This window comes from Venturia canescens, chromosome 5 (genome assembly GCF_019457755.1).
Source record: "Venturia canescens isolate UGA chromosome 5, ASM1945775v1, whole genome shotgun sequence".
Taxonomy (NCBI): Eukaryota; Metazoa; Arthropoda; class Insecta; order Hymenoptera; family Ichneumonidae; genus Venturia; species Venturia canescens.
In genome coordinates this window covers 1,490,430-1,507,994 of record NC_057425.1, presented here as the reverse complement: position 1 = coordinate 1,507,994, position 17,565 = coordinate 1,490,430, and the positions used below count along the sequence as shown (strand labels likewise).

General features: G+C 43.4%; 1 long non-coding RNA gene across 2 annotated transcripts in view; it reads right to left on the bottom strand.

The window, feature by feature from the left end:
• LOC122411112 (uncharacterized) overlaps nucleotides 1-17,565 on the bottom strand; it is a 144,004-nt gene that overhangs the window by 64,094 nt on the left and 62,345 nt on the right. The gene's annotated exons all lie outside the window — the stretch shown is intronic.

The following is a 17,565-nucleotide window of genomic DNA, read 5'->3' as shown; positions in this document are numbered from 1 at the left end:
AGAGAATGAATCTGCAGGTTGATCTAAAACTATTTTGTTCGTTTAATCATGTTCAACCTTGTGACGATCATATATTTCATTGGCACCCCGCGATTTCGTTGCTCCAATGACTTTTTTTTCTCAGTCTCCAAAGCTGGAGAAATTTCTTCAAGTGTAATCTCACCGTTATAAAAATGAATTTCGGTCAAACGACCTTAATTGTACTCAGAGTTGGCTTTTATCAAGCAAAGGTAAACGGGAGCAGGTCTCGCTCCAGGAGGCATTGACGAGTCGGCTGCAAACATGAGCAGTTGATCTCTTTGAAGTAATATAAAGCTTGAGAAGGATCCTTGAGACGATTATTTGTGAGACGGGATTGTGTAATCGCGTTCATTGATTAATTCGTTGATATCGTAGCCTGCCGCAATATCGTTGGTGCTATGCATTCAAGTAATCCTTCACTCTTTCGACCCTTCTCCGTGTCGCGATCCATCTTTCTCGTTTCTTCCTTCCGTCTTTCCCGCTCGAGCTTGAATCCACCTTTTCATTCGACAACGGTGCGAGCATCAGCTTGCTTTGAAAGGATCCGAGCTCTAGTGTGTGTACGTAAATGTATGAGGATTGTATATAGAACGAGAGCAACTTTTGCAACCACTGTACTCATCGCCCTCCCTCCCTCCTGCGCCCTTCTCGTTCTCACTTGCACCATCGTTTCTGGTGTAGTTGCCATGGTGTGCTGTGAATACGCCGAAGCCCACGACGACGGGGAGACTGAGACAAGCCGGCAATGGCGACGACGACGACGACGACGACGACGACGACGAGAGTTCCCTCTTCTCGCAGTCCTCGTCGTGTTCCTGAAGTGTCCTGTGGGAGCTGGCAGAATATTAAGCGACCAACAGTGTGTATATCGCCTCGGTTTTCTTCCTTCGTCTCTCCACACCAGCACCTCGTCCTTTTCTTTCGTCTGGCTGTTCTCCCAGGGATTGCTGTTCTTGTATATATGAAGAGGAGGAGAGTGAGAGGGAGAGAAAGCGATAGAACATTCAGGCGTACACGAGGGACGAGCAGCTCCGTCGTTGCAGGCTGTAAATTTCACTTTGCAGAACTTAAGGCTCTGCCGCGATCTTGCCAGGCCGTACAGCGGTCGCCAGGGCGGAAGGTCGTCTTATACACTCATCTTCAACAAACCCCCACTCGTTGCTCCGCTTTATCATATATAGATATATGCCTGCAGAGCTAAAGTCTCGAAGATTCTTCCCGTGCACCACAGCCAACCACGATGAGCAAATATGTTTCCAACGCTAATATTAGCACCACAATAGCAAAGTTTAAACTTGATGGAAACCCACTCTATGGAATAAGCTGCGACTTTTGTGCGGCCTTCGCCGCTATGAAGACGAATAGCAGTTGTTTTAGGCTGCCTTCGCCTCAACCTCGAGCTGGGATAATCAGACAGTCCTCGTCTGCTTCCCTCGATACATGAGTGTTTACACTTGCTTGTATGAACAACCATTCATGCACGCAAATGAAGTCATACGAAGCTCCTTCGTAGTGTTACTGTTAAGCTTTTAGCAGTTGTGAAAGTCTTCATCGTCTTTGTGGGAGTCACAGTATTTGAACTATTTCTTCATATTTGGCGACCTCGTAAAGCGAGCTAGTACGAATGGGGTTTCTGCGGAGCTAAGGATGCAGTGAATCTCTGCAATATCAAGAACCATTTTCACAGGACTCAAGACAAAGCAGCGCTAATTTGCCACCGGACCCTTTAAACGGTTCTGGAGTAGAATGACCCAGCTGGGTCGGAAGTGAGTTCTAAAATAGGGGGAAGGACCATCCAGGGATCCGATTGCATCTCTTAATAGCTGTTATAATCAAATTACCAAGGGGAATATACACCGCAATAGACATCCGCATCCAGGATCAAACTACAACTCAGGCAAGTGATACTCGCGAAATATCTGGAGAATAAAGAATTGCACGATGATCTGTTAATTCGTTTTAAGGTAGGAAGCTTGTCAAAGACATTGTGAGAAGCTGCTAAAAATCTTTTCCCGTATCATGGGCTCTTTTGAAGCCCATGATACGCACCGCACTTTCATCTTCATTATCTTAACCAGGGGATCAAATTTAACAACCTGACTGTTGGTACAGCCTCCTCAGAGATCTTTCATAAGATCTTCTTAGCGATATCCACCCTCGCCGAGTCTTTCACTACTTATCGGGATTTATCCACCCTCGCTCATCATCCTTACACTAGCACCCTTCGGATGTGCTGTGGACGTATACTGCGGCGACGCATCATCAGCTCTTGAAAGAGTATCAACACTTCGTACTTTTTCTCTTCCCCTTCGTCATCCTCCCTACAGTCTCGTGAAGAGTTTTTTGATTAATTTTTCTTTAGCAAACATGTGAAATGAATCGATCATTGAATAAGAAAAGCTACCCTCACGACGCAATCTGCTAATCGGATCGATTGACGGGACGGCAAAATAGGTATGAGAGCTGATAACGTAAGCTTCGATAAATGAAATAAAACTTTCCAGAACATGTTATCTTCCTTCGGGAATAGCAGAAGTTTTGTTGTACAATTCAAGGCTTTTGTGACTTTGCTTGAGAAGGCCTGAGCTGATTTATCAAACGGTGCTTCTCATTGGTTCAAAACAAGTTCAATAATTGACCGAAAGTTTTTTCATGACGCAGCACTTCTGACCTTCATACGCAGACTATCCACCTACTTTCACGTTGATAGCCCACAACAAGGGCAAACTCAAGGAAAAGCTTTTCATAAGTTATTTTGGAAGCTGTGATCGTAAAGAGAACTTAATGAAAAGCCAGTAACTTTATACGAAAAGTTGCAAACTTCTGTGGAATCGTGGTAGAGCGAAGAAACATCTGTATCAAGCATAATTTACGATGCACGAACGATGTTATGGAATAGTCACGCACATCACTGTCTTAGGTATACCTCACTCCGTGAAACGCGTATCGCAAATGTCGCGTGCAAACGTAAACGGAGACGAGATTTCCTTGTTCATGAACTAGGAATATCTGGAGAGTCCTCTTACGTGACACAACCCTAAACGAAGCTCGATATCGCCACTATTGAGGGCCTAACCAAGAGATATGCGATAGTGTGGTTCCAGACTACGAATGTCATGAGGCAATATAGAGCCACGTAGATCCTATCAAAAGTCAATGCCGAGTATTTACGACCGACCCATCGATATTCACAAACCATATCCGTAGGGTAGGTCGTACATCTGTCCTTTCACCAGAGTATTTCACTTCAGTTGTCATGGGTACTTTGATAGATATTGATGACATTTCATTTAGGTATGTTGCTTCAGCGTATATTCGTATAACGATTTCTTTTGAAACATGCTATGATTCATGGATTGTGTGTATAAAATAGGAAAGGCCAATGGTCTTGACGAAAAGTTATTCAAATGTTGAGTTCTGCTGGAAAACGTGAGGAGATTCGGGACATTTTGAAGATACAGAATCCAGCACTATTTGATTTTCTTGATATTAAAAAAGTTTCAAATTTGTTGGATTTTCAGTTCGAAATGAAATACTCAGAGGATGTTTTTCAAGTCTGGATTGTCTTGACAAATTGAATTAAAAATAGAAGTTGGTGTCGTTTTATCTTCTTTCATTTATTTTTTTTTGTTTTCATCAAAACCTTCGCAAACGGAGGATTGGTGAATGTCCCCGAGTTATCCAAGGAGAATACTGGTAACAGGAGCAGCAGCAGCAGCGGGAGCAGATTTCTCAGAGGTTTACGAACTTCTTGGAGCCTTTGATGAATTGGGAGACCGCTCTGTAACTTTCTTGGCTCCGAAACCTACGATGGAAGGGGGCTGAGGGTAAGAAGGCAAAGGACGAGGAGATTTTATAGGGTGACCATTGATCTCGCTGGCTCAACGGCACAGGGAGGACCGAAGAATAACACAAGTCGAAAAGCGAAGAACGACAAAGTGTTTATACGCGGAAGCTGGGTGAGGGAATGTTGGCTCCCGAAGCTTGCATCGTTTCAAATTGCAAGTCTCCCCCAGCGACAGCAGCGTTTCTGCGCACCACCGTGGAAACTTTCTCGTAAAATATTTGGTCACGCGTGTACGGTGATCGAAGCTCTTTTTCTGCGTGTGTTACAATTAGTACAGATCATTGTTACCATCAGCACAAAGAGTGCACGCAACTGCATGTTTTCTTTCATATTTCATGATGAAAACGGACGCACCCAACAAAAGTGTACAATCTGTTTTAGGAGTTTATCCATTTTTTTCTCGCGACGTAACTGCACGCGGCATAATCGTGTTGAACCTCGCACCGGCTCAAACGAATATAACTACTGGGCTGGATAAGCGTTTGAGAAAGGCTCATATAGATACGCTATAAATACCTTTGCTGAGCCGCGAGAGTACAGCGGAGCTGGATATTCTTAAATTTTACGGAAAAGTATGTCTCGACAGATCCGCGAAAAAAGTTGGCCTGAGAGTACTTGGAAGAAGTTCTGTTCTAGAGTAAAACTGTGTTCCAGTTCTTCTTTGAATTGAAAAAAGTATATATAGCAGGTCTTGGAATCCTCGCTTGCTTTCGCCACCAAGGGTGTTTCTTTTTATATTTATTTCTTCGGTTCGTTGAAATTCAAACTTTCGTAATCTCGAAGCAATATGGAGAGGCCTTTACCTCGGCAACAACTCCCCTCTCGACCAAGCTACAAAAATGCGGCTTACTTCGTTCCATTTTTTCACTGCAAATGGAAATATGCTGCGGTTTTTTTTTCTATTGATTGTAAGCGATGATGCCACGGAAGTGGGCTAAGGACCTCGCCAATCATGCTAGGATCCAAACAACATAGCGACCAAAGAGAGCTTTTGGTAGTCAACGATCATAATCCGATCAGTTCCTGTCTTCACAATGGGCCATCTATTCAATGTTGGATCCCAACACGATTTGTATTTTCTTCGGTACATGTGATATACCTAAAGAAACCATGGAACAGGAGAAGCAGTAATTGTACTTGCAGCCAAAGACGGGCGCACGAGGGGGGGGGCTTTATTCGCCAAACTCCAATCAGCATTATCAAAGCCGGACTCAGAGCGTTGCCTTGCGTTCGTCCTGATGAGAAAGGGTGAAGTACTCGAGATGGGTATATACACGTTGGAGCAGGCGGTTACTGGTGCGACGCCCTCCTACGGACCTTCGCATCGCATATACACATCGGGGCAAGCGTTTTCCCTTCTCTACCTCATTCTCCAACCAAGTTAAGGCCACAGAGGATAATGGCGAGCAACACACTGGTCCACTCGATACAGGGATGACGCAAATGCAATTACGCCCCGGCGGAGGAACTAACGTGGAGAAGTGAGAAGGAACACTGGTGGAGCGACTAGCAACATATTATAGAACCAAGAATAATATTTCGCTGGATACTAACTTGGCTGGATCTGGTGTTGCTAAAGTTTTTCATTACGGATAGCGATGGAAGTAACAATGGGTCTGAGCAATCATATTCCAGCATGGTAATAGCCCTATACAATAATAATTCCTGCTGGTACGTAGCTCTGATGCACTCAACGTAGAAGTTGGCTACATTCGTTGGAACCACATTCATAATCATGTAGCAATTTGTGGTGATTCCATTGTTGCGACGATTGCGACTTCTCCCGGGAATCACCCGCTTAGTTTGGCATTTAGAGTAAACCTTACTTAGGTGGGGACCAATCGCGAAGAGACCTTTGCCATCGTCGAGTTCCTTTTTAGCTCTTCCTCATCAACATTCATCAGAAGCGTCATCGATATCTGACAAGTTGGGATGCTGTCATTTAAAATGGAAGAAAAAATCGATAACCGTATCAGAACCGGTTGAACTTTTCGAGGAGCCTCCATCGATCGGATACGTGACCAGCAATGAATATCTATGACGATTAGCTTCAATGTGCAAGCACCACACGTAGTTGAGTAATGAAATGGAGTACTTTACATTAGAAACACGTGAAGTAACAGGAGATTCTGCAAACTGTTGGTAGAACCGATCGTTTCGCTTACGTACACAGGACGGTACCTGTCGCATATCGTGTTAGAGGATGTGAGAAAACGACGTTGCTGAGGAAACAGTTTGAAAAGCCGTCGACCGACTACTCCAGGGTATGTGGATGGGTTAGTCATCGCGTGGAATAGGAACCTTCACCGAGAGTTGGGTTACGGAACTCAGTTGTAAGGATGGAGACACCATCGGCACCATGCTGTTTCCAGCTACGCGCGGGAGCAGGAGAAAGCCGTTAAACGGATTCAACGACTGGACGAACGGTCAATAGCAGAAATCGACGTGGAATTTAAACGATTCAAGCGTTTCGACGGACCACAAGGACGATGACGGCAATGGTAAAACATTCCAGGGGCACAGTCTATGTGGCCAAGGTGACCTGCACTTCGGCTATAATAATAACGGACATTTCACAGTTCGCAAACTGACTGACCCGAAACTATCGATTGCGTCACGTACTCGTGGTTTCACTCGAGTGTCCAGGTCGTTCCAGATCTCGAGGACTCGATCGTCGCGGTTTGCGCTTTCCGAATCACTACTCTTCTATACAATCTACTACTTGATGTGTACCATGAACAAACTTTCACGATTTTATCTTTATCGATGGACATTTTCACGTAATGATAATAAAAAGTTTTATTTTAGGGCAGGAACAACTGCAGGAAAGGAAGGCTCATAGGATCGAGTCCAATGTCTTGAATTATAACACTATGGATTCGTACACAAGCAGCCTCAAAGAAGGCCTCGAGAATGAACTCAAAAGACATTCATGAATATATGCAAGAAATTGATAAAACAAATACAAACATTTTCGAAGTCATCGAGCTATAAAAATCATCCCCCCAAGCAGTATGTTAGACAGAACAGAAGTTTTTATTCGTTCAGGAACGTGCAAATGTTTCACAACTGCAAGCAGTGCATACACGAAGAGAATCAAAATTTAAAAAATTACCATCCAGTAACGATAGTGTGGTGACGAGCTGTAATTCTTGGTATTATGGAAAAGAAATTAAATTTATTTCCTATATAAAAAAATAATATTCACTGTTCACAGGAGGAACTTTTACCGGAGCATTTAGTAAATTTTGACGTCACGATGAATTTTACTTTCTCCATTCTTTTTATATGCTCAGCCCTTTGTTGAAGTGTGTAAATGACCGTTCCAGTGAGCTACGAAATTCGGAAACGAGTGATCGATACCTACGTTCGGGCAAAGACATTTTACCGTGTTGCACCGTGAAATTCACTAAACATATTGTAAATTTTGTTATACGTACCCTAAATTTCATTGTCTCCAATATTTATTATTATAAAACTGAAAATACCGCAAAATATTGAAAATTTTTCAGTGCGTTATCGGGATAAATATTTTTCGTTAACTTGTCCCTGCAGTCAAATATATCCGGTAAATTTCACAGTGAATTTCACGCTAAATATTACCGTTTAATTCTCTTTGTGTATAAGTATCTATGAAAGTTTCTATTCCCTGGCATTATACTGGATTGCCAATTGCTTCACCTGCATGATTCGATTTTGTATAAACTTGGACAAAACGCATATCCATTGACTTGTAATTAACTCGTAGACCGCATGGCTGATATACGAATGAAATAGCATATATAATACGGTGACTTTAGTTGGCATCGAGAATAATGCTTCGTTTAACGATTCATCGGTGATTGTAGAACGCGTCAAAAGCAGCATAACCACACATACTATTGTAGTAGACTATTATACGGATAATACGGGTTGTACATCAGGCCAATCGAGCAAGAAACGAGAGGGCTGTTTGTGCGGTCGGATCTGATAAACATTTGATGTGCGAAACGAGCAGGTCGTCGTGTACAGCGATAGAACTACGAAAGATCAATTGTATTAGTGGTACGCGCCGGCATAATTATCTCGCAGTTAGCTTTTCATTGTCAGCATTAGCAGTTCCATCCTGTGCGGTTTCTAATATTTTTTCAAGCGTGATACGTTATTAGAAACGGAGTTTCACGCGCATTTACAATTAGAATAACCGGGATGGAAATTTACCTTGATAAGGTGTCATTATCGAAGGCACATTCTCATTCGATCCAATCTGGATGGAGGTAACTACAATAATTACAAATCAGAGTGGAGTGTGCGCCAATTTAAATTGAATCAAATTCGCATTATTTGACGTCGTAAATTAAAACTTTTCCTCGCGCCCTCATCCAACGCGGACTCCATTGAATGTTCATTGAACTTCATTGAGATTGTAACACGAGGTCCATACAGCACCAATTATAGGATCTTCGAACAACGAAAGTCTGACGATGTCTCGTCGCCTCGAAGACTGCAGAAGGGGCGTTGCTGCAGAAAGTTTTGCTGGCTCAGCAAACGCAGTTGAAGCCAAAACAGCCGAAGCAGTTGTGCCGCATGTGAGTCCGGCTTTTATTTTTGAATCTAGCAACTAAATCCGTAATAACGACAGGAGAATACTCCTGGTCGGGCTCTATACGTTCGTAACGCTCATACGTTCCGTCGGCTTTTATCCCTACGTGTCTCATGGAAGCGTATAGCATTCGTTCTCGAGAGTGAGTCCGCCACGGCAGCAGCGGCAAAACTTTTTCGTACCAACTTTTCCAAAACACATTTATAAGCTCTTAGTCCCGAGGGAAATGGGTCTCGTCTCAGCAGAGAAACTGCACTCCACATTGCTTTTCACAAAACTCTGTTTTCTGCTCTTTCTGCAGTTCGACCCTTAAAAGCGGCGTTATTCTCAATGACGGAGATGTATCGAATCTATCCCTCGGATACTTGGCGAATCCGGACCCCTGTTCCGTATTCATTACATCACTTACTCAACGATTTTATCCTTTAAAATACTTTGAGTCACATCAGAACTTCACTTAGTTCTGCAATCGGGTCGAACGTTCTGTACCTTTTTTCATTAGTTTCATTCTATTCGGATGTTGAAGAACGTTAGGAAAACACGTGCAGCCAAGTCGCAAACAGAAATCCGATATGCCCTTAATGAATAATATCGTTTCAATGGGCGGCGAGTCAATAATGGACTGTCCCATGAATAGCTATAAATATACCGTCCGAATAGGATCAAGAATAAATCGTACCAAACCGTTCTCCCATCCATTACCCCCTTCATCAGGCTGTAATGATATATTGCAGGGATAACGCTCGCTTTTCTGAGCCAAAGAGAATAAAGGAAAATATTTTTCTCCGCCAATCACGTTGGGCAAATGCTCCTGTCTTTTACTCCTTTTTTACTCATCTCTATTTCAGCCTCTCGTAAGGTAAAAGGTTTCATCGAGCATTCCAAACGCTAATTGTGCTCTTATCCCTCGCCCTCTATCACGTCGTTTCAGCTACCTAATGATCTTTAGACCCGGATCTTTGACACCTTCCACGAGCCTTAGCACCACTTTCATTCGGCCCAAAGGCCTAAAGTGAAAACCGTTTCGCATCAAACCTTTTTCATGGCTCTCCTTGCTTTTTTTATACCACATCTCATCTAATAGGGTTGCCACTTGAACTCCGTGCAGTATGGTCGCTCGAGTACCAGACCTCGCGTTTAGTACGTTCGCGCAATCACCAGCGTTATTTTAAAAAATGTCCCGGAAAATACAGCGAGAAAGTGGTCCAATGAAATGCCAACAAGTTTCCACTGCAGCCAATCGTGGTCATATAGCAGTGCAAGATCCACACGGAACCAGGCACCACTACACTAACGATGGTCATGTTAATTCCAGTTGAAGCAGGCTGGATGGCAATCGCTTCAGCCACTAATTTATCTTGTGGCTTATTGTTTGACCAGTACGAACAGTGCTGGCGTTCTCTCGAACGCCCCGGGACACGCGGCTTTAAAGGCTGTGCCAAGCAGTATCCTCTGCGACACACGTATAATCAACACATCTGTAACGATGAACTACCACAGACGCAACACCGACGAGATCGGATACACGTATAAATAGTGGTGAGTGAGAGCCTTCCCTAACCGCTCGACGTGCTGGTCAGAGCTTAACAGTTTTCAACAATAAACTACAGGCACTAGGCGGCCATCAAATAGGTCCTCAAGCTATCTTCTACTCTTCGTGATGACATGACGTCATATATACGTACAGTTGAGCGTTTATACAATAACATAGATATAGAGCAAGTTTCGTCTGTAGATTTTCAAACTATTTCGAATTTCCCGATCTACCTAAGTTCAACGTGTACACCCCGGGCGCTGAACTAGTTAACATCGATTCACGGATCGAGACTAAAAGCCATTCTCTGCATTTTGTGGTACTCGGTAGTTTCATGTGAGCAAAGAGTTTCCTTTCTCTCGTTTACATCGATACAAGCTATTATAATACAACCCGAGGTATTTCTAGGGTGGTCACTCCTGGAAGAGTCCCTGGAAGACTCATATTGGCTTAGACTCGAGGCAATGGGATTGAAGAATTTAGTATTTGCACGAACGGAAGGAATGTCACTGGAGATGCGGGATGATCGTAATCAAGTATTTATCGTTTTAATTAAGTTTTACGAATACCCACTTCATTTTATAATGATATAATCAAGAGCCATTTTAAAAAACTTTGTTTCGAAGTTAATCAGACACTCTTTCGTCGTGATATTTTTATGGTAAGTTTAGTAAGCGTTCAGAATAAAGCGTCAGTGACACTCGAGTGGAAGTCGATGACGAAGTATTTGAAAATGTGAGAATTAAATAGTTGTGAAGATTTATGTAAATACGAGATGAGCGAGGTGCGAGAGCGCGGAAAGGTTCGTTTCTTGAAAATATCCTCAAGCTGTTCTTTAGTAGTTTCACCCTCGCGGTGAGAATGATGGGATTTCTTCATTCCCTTGAACTTCCCCCGCAGTCTTCTTTATCGCGTGCTTCGCCTCTGACTTCTTAAGGCGTCAAACTCGTACTCGAAGTTCTCGAAGCGACGACCCCTGAACGCCATTTGCCTCCAGTATCTTCTCACTTTGTTGTACGACGCCGCTGGGAGGTCACTAAATTTCATGGTGCTTCTTCAGGGCTGAGGGTTGGAGAAATGCATACCCAGGTTGGTATCATCGTGCGGCGTGTGCTACTGTACACTGCCTCGAAACTCGAGTGCCCTTTTCCTCCCTAAAGCCCGCGTCGCGAAGAAACGCGCGTGCTGCGATGCATTCTGCCTCCCAAACTACCCACCCCGCCTCGTATTTCACAGTCGTAAACAACCCTGGGCTATAAAACCTTGTAATAATGCATGCTTTCGGATGCCCGCCAACCGAAAATCTTTCTTTGTCGAGAGGCTGCACAGCGCAGTGCAACAACATAAAACTCAATCGGCGCACATTTCCTTGATCGCGAGTACATAAACGTATCGGAGAAGTTGTGTTGTTGGTAATTGATCGAGAAACGACACAAAAGCGAGTACATTTTCGCAGGAGTCGATATTTCGAAGCTCCAACGTCGAAGCATCGTCTCACCACTTTTAACACACACTTTCCCTTCTTTTCTCCAATTCAGAATATCAGACCCGCGTCGAAGAACTTTGGAAGCATCGTTAACAGACCATTTTCCTACAGCTCAGATGTTTCATATTTGCGATAATCCCAAGTACACGCATCCCACTACGGAGCGACGTGCAGCGACGGGGACTCGAGAATGTGTAGGTGGAATATTCACGACGCGGTTATTGTAACTCCGGGCGTGTAGTAGACACGTGGAGTATGTGGGTTCTCTGCGGGCGTGCGATGGGATACATTGTAGCTGGAAAGTACCTGTCTTGGGCGGCCCATATAGACTTGTCAGTTCCATAATACCGTAGTGCTATAGCACTCAATGTTATACACACACACAATGTCGTAGTTGCATACGTTTAAATATGTGCATATCTGTCTTGTCTTATGTACGATGACATCACTAAAGTCTTGCTGGATCTCTACCGGTAGCGCTAAATACAAGCGTCGTGTGGAGTGTGTCGGTGCGAATTCTGGAAAAGGACTCGAGCCAAGAGTCCCATTCCAAAAACAAGCATTTGAGTCGTGCTGGTTTTGTTTTTCAGAGGGGCAAAAAAACTATATAAAACGGTATGTTCACAGAGTGTATACAAGAGCGTACACGCGCGGTAAAGAAAAACAGGCGATACGCGAGCAACCTCACGCGGAGACTGTAAGAATTCAGAGGCGCTCGTAAAGTTGATGCTGCGCGAGAACCCGAGAGAGACTTCTTCGTGTATTTCCTAGACTGTGTACATAGAGATTTCGCTGTAGGTGTAGAGCCGTCCCTGTTCTTTATTGTGCTGGGATGATACGTTAAGAATGGTAGAACGACGCACAGCGGAGCTCGCTAAAATGAGAAGATACAGGGTAATACTACAACAAATAAAAGTTCTATTCCGGAAACTGAGGCACGGCCTCGCGTATTAATTCACCAACGGAATGATCCCCCTCGGGTGAGCACCGCAGTTATTATTCAACGCGGTTTTTTTGAATTCAACTTCGGTGTCAAGCGTTCGTTGTTTAAATAATCAATTGAGGAACGTGCCTCCGTCTATCGCCCGTGAAATTCATTTAACGCGCGCGAACGAGCAAACATTTGGACAGCTGAAACAATAACAATAGCCTCCGTAGTGACACATATATAATCTAAATCGTCCAATTTACGCGAGAAAAGGATTAACGTGCACTCGCATTGGCAGCAGATGGATGAATGCATCGATTCTTTTATCTCCCCAGCCCTTAACGCTATAGAACATCGAAACAGCAATAGACCGATTCATCGACGCAATTTCTCGCTACGCACGCAGGGTTATTCCCCCCACTTGGATCGACGCTCCCAATCAGCCTCGCTCTCACCATTGTCATGGACGAATGTTGATTGGTACCTGGTATCCATGAATGCTTGCCGAAACTCCCGTAGCCGTTATCGGCGAGTCTTGCTGGATCGGTACTACCCGTCCGAGGAGTGACACAGACACGATTCGAGAATTGAGTTTTTGCATGACGGCGTCCCAATGGCCAAACCAACCAAAATTCACCGATTCCGCCGTACACTTCCCTTTTTCCAAAGCATTATTCGATCCAACTATCCGTGCTCGGAATTTCATTGAAATTTCGTTTCAACACGCATTTAAGGCTATTCATTGAAACGAGGAAAATTCATTGGAAAATCGAGTCAAGTTGCTTGGCAAATGTTCACTGTCGAGGAAATGCGGCTTCCACACTTTTCAATGATATTTTTGTACATAAATTTGTCGTGCTTACCGATGAAGAGCTTCAAAAGAATATTTTTGAAGACTTCACGAACGAGTCGAGGCTGCTTTTACATCTCATTCAAATCTTCTCAAGGCGCCAACTCGACCGAAAATAGCTTGTAACTCTCCCAAGCTATGTGTACATTAGCTACAAAAATGAGCACCTTAGGCAAATTTCTTTTTGCTCAAGTGAATTCGTGACTTCGCGTGCCTAATAGCAGCCATCTTTACATACACCTTATCGCGCCAGGTCTCATAAATTTGACGCCGGAATTCCATTACTCCGAAGAGAGTGTAGAATCGATATTTCACCGTAAAAGAGGCCAAAGGCAAATGCACGGAGTTGAGAAATAGCGGGGAGAGGAAAGGGGGGCAGCGGTATGTCTCCTCTCGTGCGCTGCTGCGGGGCAATCCCATGGAACGTGTGCTTTTGCGATAAACCCGAGATCGTAGGTTCATTTGAGCCCCGCAGGTACTTTTCTCACACTCCGACTTTGGCTCGTTTCATTTTTCGATAAAATGAGCAACTGTTTTCTCAAACTTCGCAAATGAAGTTTCTCCCGCAAAAATCTTGGCACTTGCAATGAATCGTTGTTATTTTCATTATTTGCTAGAAGCGTGCCTCCAAATAATGGAGAAAATTACTGGATGCCCTAAGGAGCAGGATAATCGACATTTCCGCAGAGCGTCACAAGCCCTCCCTTCACTGGTATCGCGTATGGGAAAAGGAATCAATATATAAATACATAACTGAGAAACTTTTGAGACGTTTTATACTATATAAGACTGAAAGTGCAGGCGAACCGAGAGTTATCGGAGCGCTTGGAAACCCACTTATCGTCTAAAGTAGCTGCAAAGTATGAGTCTTTTTCTCTCTCTCCCTCTTTGGGTTTGCTCTCACGAAAGTAAAGCGTATATAGTGGCAAGAAACTGCGCCCAAGATGAAAAGCTATCTCGGCTCATTTCGATGCTTCGCGGAGGTAATATAACTGTACACGTACGGTATGTATCGGACGGAGTCGAAGCTTGGAAAACTTCTCAACCGTTGCTGCTCGACCAGTGCGCGCAACTTTTCGTTAATCCTTTTACATTTTAAATATCAACTGAACGAAAAGCTGTGATTAAACTTTCAAAATCTCTTAAACTCTACTTTTTTCCGTAGAACGTATCATCGATATGGTTTTAATCGCAGTTCACTTGTTAATATTGAACTTTCCTTTTGTTAGCAGTGCGATGCACCTGCATTTCGCAGTCACGATAAATTCGTCAGATTCGTGGATAAACGGACAGAACCGCGTAGCTGAGCCTCGCACGCGAACTTGCTTTTTATTATTTTTGAAATTTTATCATCTTGAAATTCAACGCTTCGGTAGAGGGTACGGAAAATGGATCAAGAATGATGTAAAAGTGATCACAACTCCGCATCGGCGAGAGTTTTATATTGGATTAACGCGAAAATAGAATTTTCTGATCGCTCTACAACGCAACGCGACTCCGACGAATATTGAATCCCTTGTCGTTCCTCCATCGATTTTTAAACATTAACAACCCTTTGATCATCCCGTTATTATGCGATCTCGGAAAGATCGTCCTTTCCAGGACAAAGGGAGCTCTGGAGATCGGCACTAATAAAAAAATGAAAAGTTTCGCCTGCAAAGGGACCAGGCTACGGATGCCGCTCGATCGCCGCATCGACTACAACGAAATGGGCTTTCTGCACTTTGTGTCTGCGAGCAAAAAATGAGAGATGGAGCAGCCACACCACTCAAGTCTTGCTTCGTGCGTGTGGCTTCCAGGACTCTGGGACAGCTCTTCACCCTTTTATTTTCAGAAAAATCGATCATGAAACTTTCTAGGAAAATCAAATTATCGTGAATTATTGAAACACTGAAATTTTCTTAGGATCGAGCTTGCAGACAAAGTGCTTTCGTTTTTTCATCACTCGGTCGAGCTTTCAAGGCATTTTCATTTCCTGTACAATCTGCCAACGAGTAGAGAAGCATTTAGCAATGACGAATGACTCAACGGCATCGTTCAATATTTGATCAGCATTAAATCGGACTTTCAAATGCTAGAAACCCACACAGTGTCCAAGAATAATGAAGAGTTTTTCGTATAATTGCGTTTCACCGTAGTGTCTCTTACGACTTTCTCAGACTCTGATTCAGGATTTTATTTGCCTTGTTACCGCACCCTCGCTAGCATTGACGTCGGTTCAAACTTTACTGAGGCCTCCTGACAGGAAGTAAAAGTACGCCCAGCACGCACGGTACACATTCTGTTTTATGCGATACGATTTTCATTTCCTCCTGGGTGCAGTTGTATAGTACAACGACTTTAACGGAATTCGCCCTCCAAGGTTTTAGGATGTTAAAACTTTGTCAACCATAAAATGGAGTTCTGTGTTTCAATGAACGAAACATCAGCTGCTGCTTTGTGAATTGCGAAATTCGAATTGCCCCGCAAACTTTGTCCTGTGGTTTCGCAAAGCTTTTTCTAAAATTTGATCGAGCCATTTGAATTCACTAATGAAATTCATTCTCCGCCTCGTTCATCAAGAAATTCTCGTGCACGAAGGGAAATATGCTCGATGAAAAACACTGCTTTAGAGGGGACACTGAGAATGAAGCATGAAGAATATTTTTCGATGTATAATGAAGCTTAGCAGAGTTTTGGAAGCGTCAAAATTACGAGGCAGAATCTACCCTCCGGAAGAGTTGTTGCTTCGCACACGACTGCTCGAAGAATAGTAAAAAACCGCATGAGCTCATACACCCTCCGGAGAATAACGGTATCGTAAGTAATGCGGAAAAAATGTTTGAAATGCAAAGTATTCCTGTGTCATAAAGAACCTATAGCGTCAGCCTCGAGATAAAAGTAAATAAAGCAGCGTTACTGAATCTTTTACGGCGCCTTGTTCCACTTCGAGGAAGGAATTCACCTCGTGTACAGAGAGACGTGTAGTTCCCATTATGTTGAAAAAACTGAGGGGTTGTTATGGGAACGTGAAAATTGTCTCTTATTTGTCTCGTTAAAAGTTAACAAAGCTCGAGTCTGAAAATGATTTTCGTAAAAGAATACAGCCCGATTTAGTAAAAACGTGCAGTGTATACGCACGCAATAGACTTTATGTATGGCAAGGTAAAACGCGCAGAGCCAACGAATTTCGTTGAATGGTACCTCGTTTACGTTAAAAATCTAATTAACGTAACAATCGAGCCAGCAACTGAATTGGTGAACTAGCGAGTGCAATAGTCGAGGCTGCTCTCAACTCACTGGTGGCCACTCTATAAGAGTATCACGTCTGAGGAAAAGAGGGGCTCGCTAGATTTTTTTCCCTCACCCGAGGGAGCCAACGAGCAGATAACGGAATCAACTGCACCTACGTTCGGGATCGCGAAGGGGAGAAACCGCGTTCTCTTTCATTTTCGCCTGTTCTCTCCTCCCTCCAATCCTCTTCGTTACTCTTCTTTCTCTGCTCAACCATTTACGTTGCCACTCCTGATAAAATGGAGCACAAAGGAGCCACCGCAGTTTTGGCAACTCTACCATTGAATAACGATCTTCGGGAGATCTCGGTTCTGTCGAGACCCGAGCAATATTTCAGATTTTCGCTATAACTGATATCGTATGCTGTTCATAAAACAGTTTCATAATAAATCCATCTTCCTGGAATCATTATTTCAATTTGTCTCCAATTGTTCGTATTTTTCAAATTATTATCGTCATTCGTTCGATGATGCAATCTGATTTTTTAGGTTCAAATTCGATAAAATTATTAGCAGCAAGCATTGAAAGCCTGAAGACAAAACACAGTCCCTGAAGAATTTTGAATTTCTTTTGAAAAGATAACAAGAATGTGTATAAAAGTATAACGAGTGATTCCAGATCACTTCCATCAGACATTCAATTATTTCGACATTTTATAGGAAAACACATGCTCAAAGTCTGCTCGGTGAATGAAACGAAAACACGGGGAAGAAGCTTTGGAAAGTTTTGGAAAGTTACTTATTGCATCATCATCTTGAAGAATTTCTTCAAAGACTAGAATTCCAGGAACGTCTTGGTCGCCAACGTGCAACGACGATGTAGCGTGTTGACAAAAAATTAAGAAATTTAACTTGGACGACTCAAGCCGCAGTGGCAAACATAAGGTCATGATACTTGACGTGAGCATGGTCCCCGGATATGCACAAGGGCTGACCCACTTCCACCATGCCATCACGACAATAGCTGCACTCAAGTACATACCCCTCCTAACTCGAGATCCTCGCTGTGTGTCATCCACTGTAGCTGGTTGAATAAAGGGTGCGG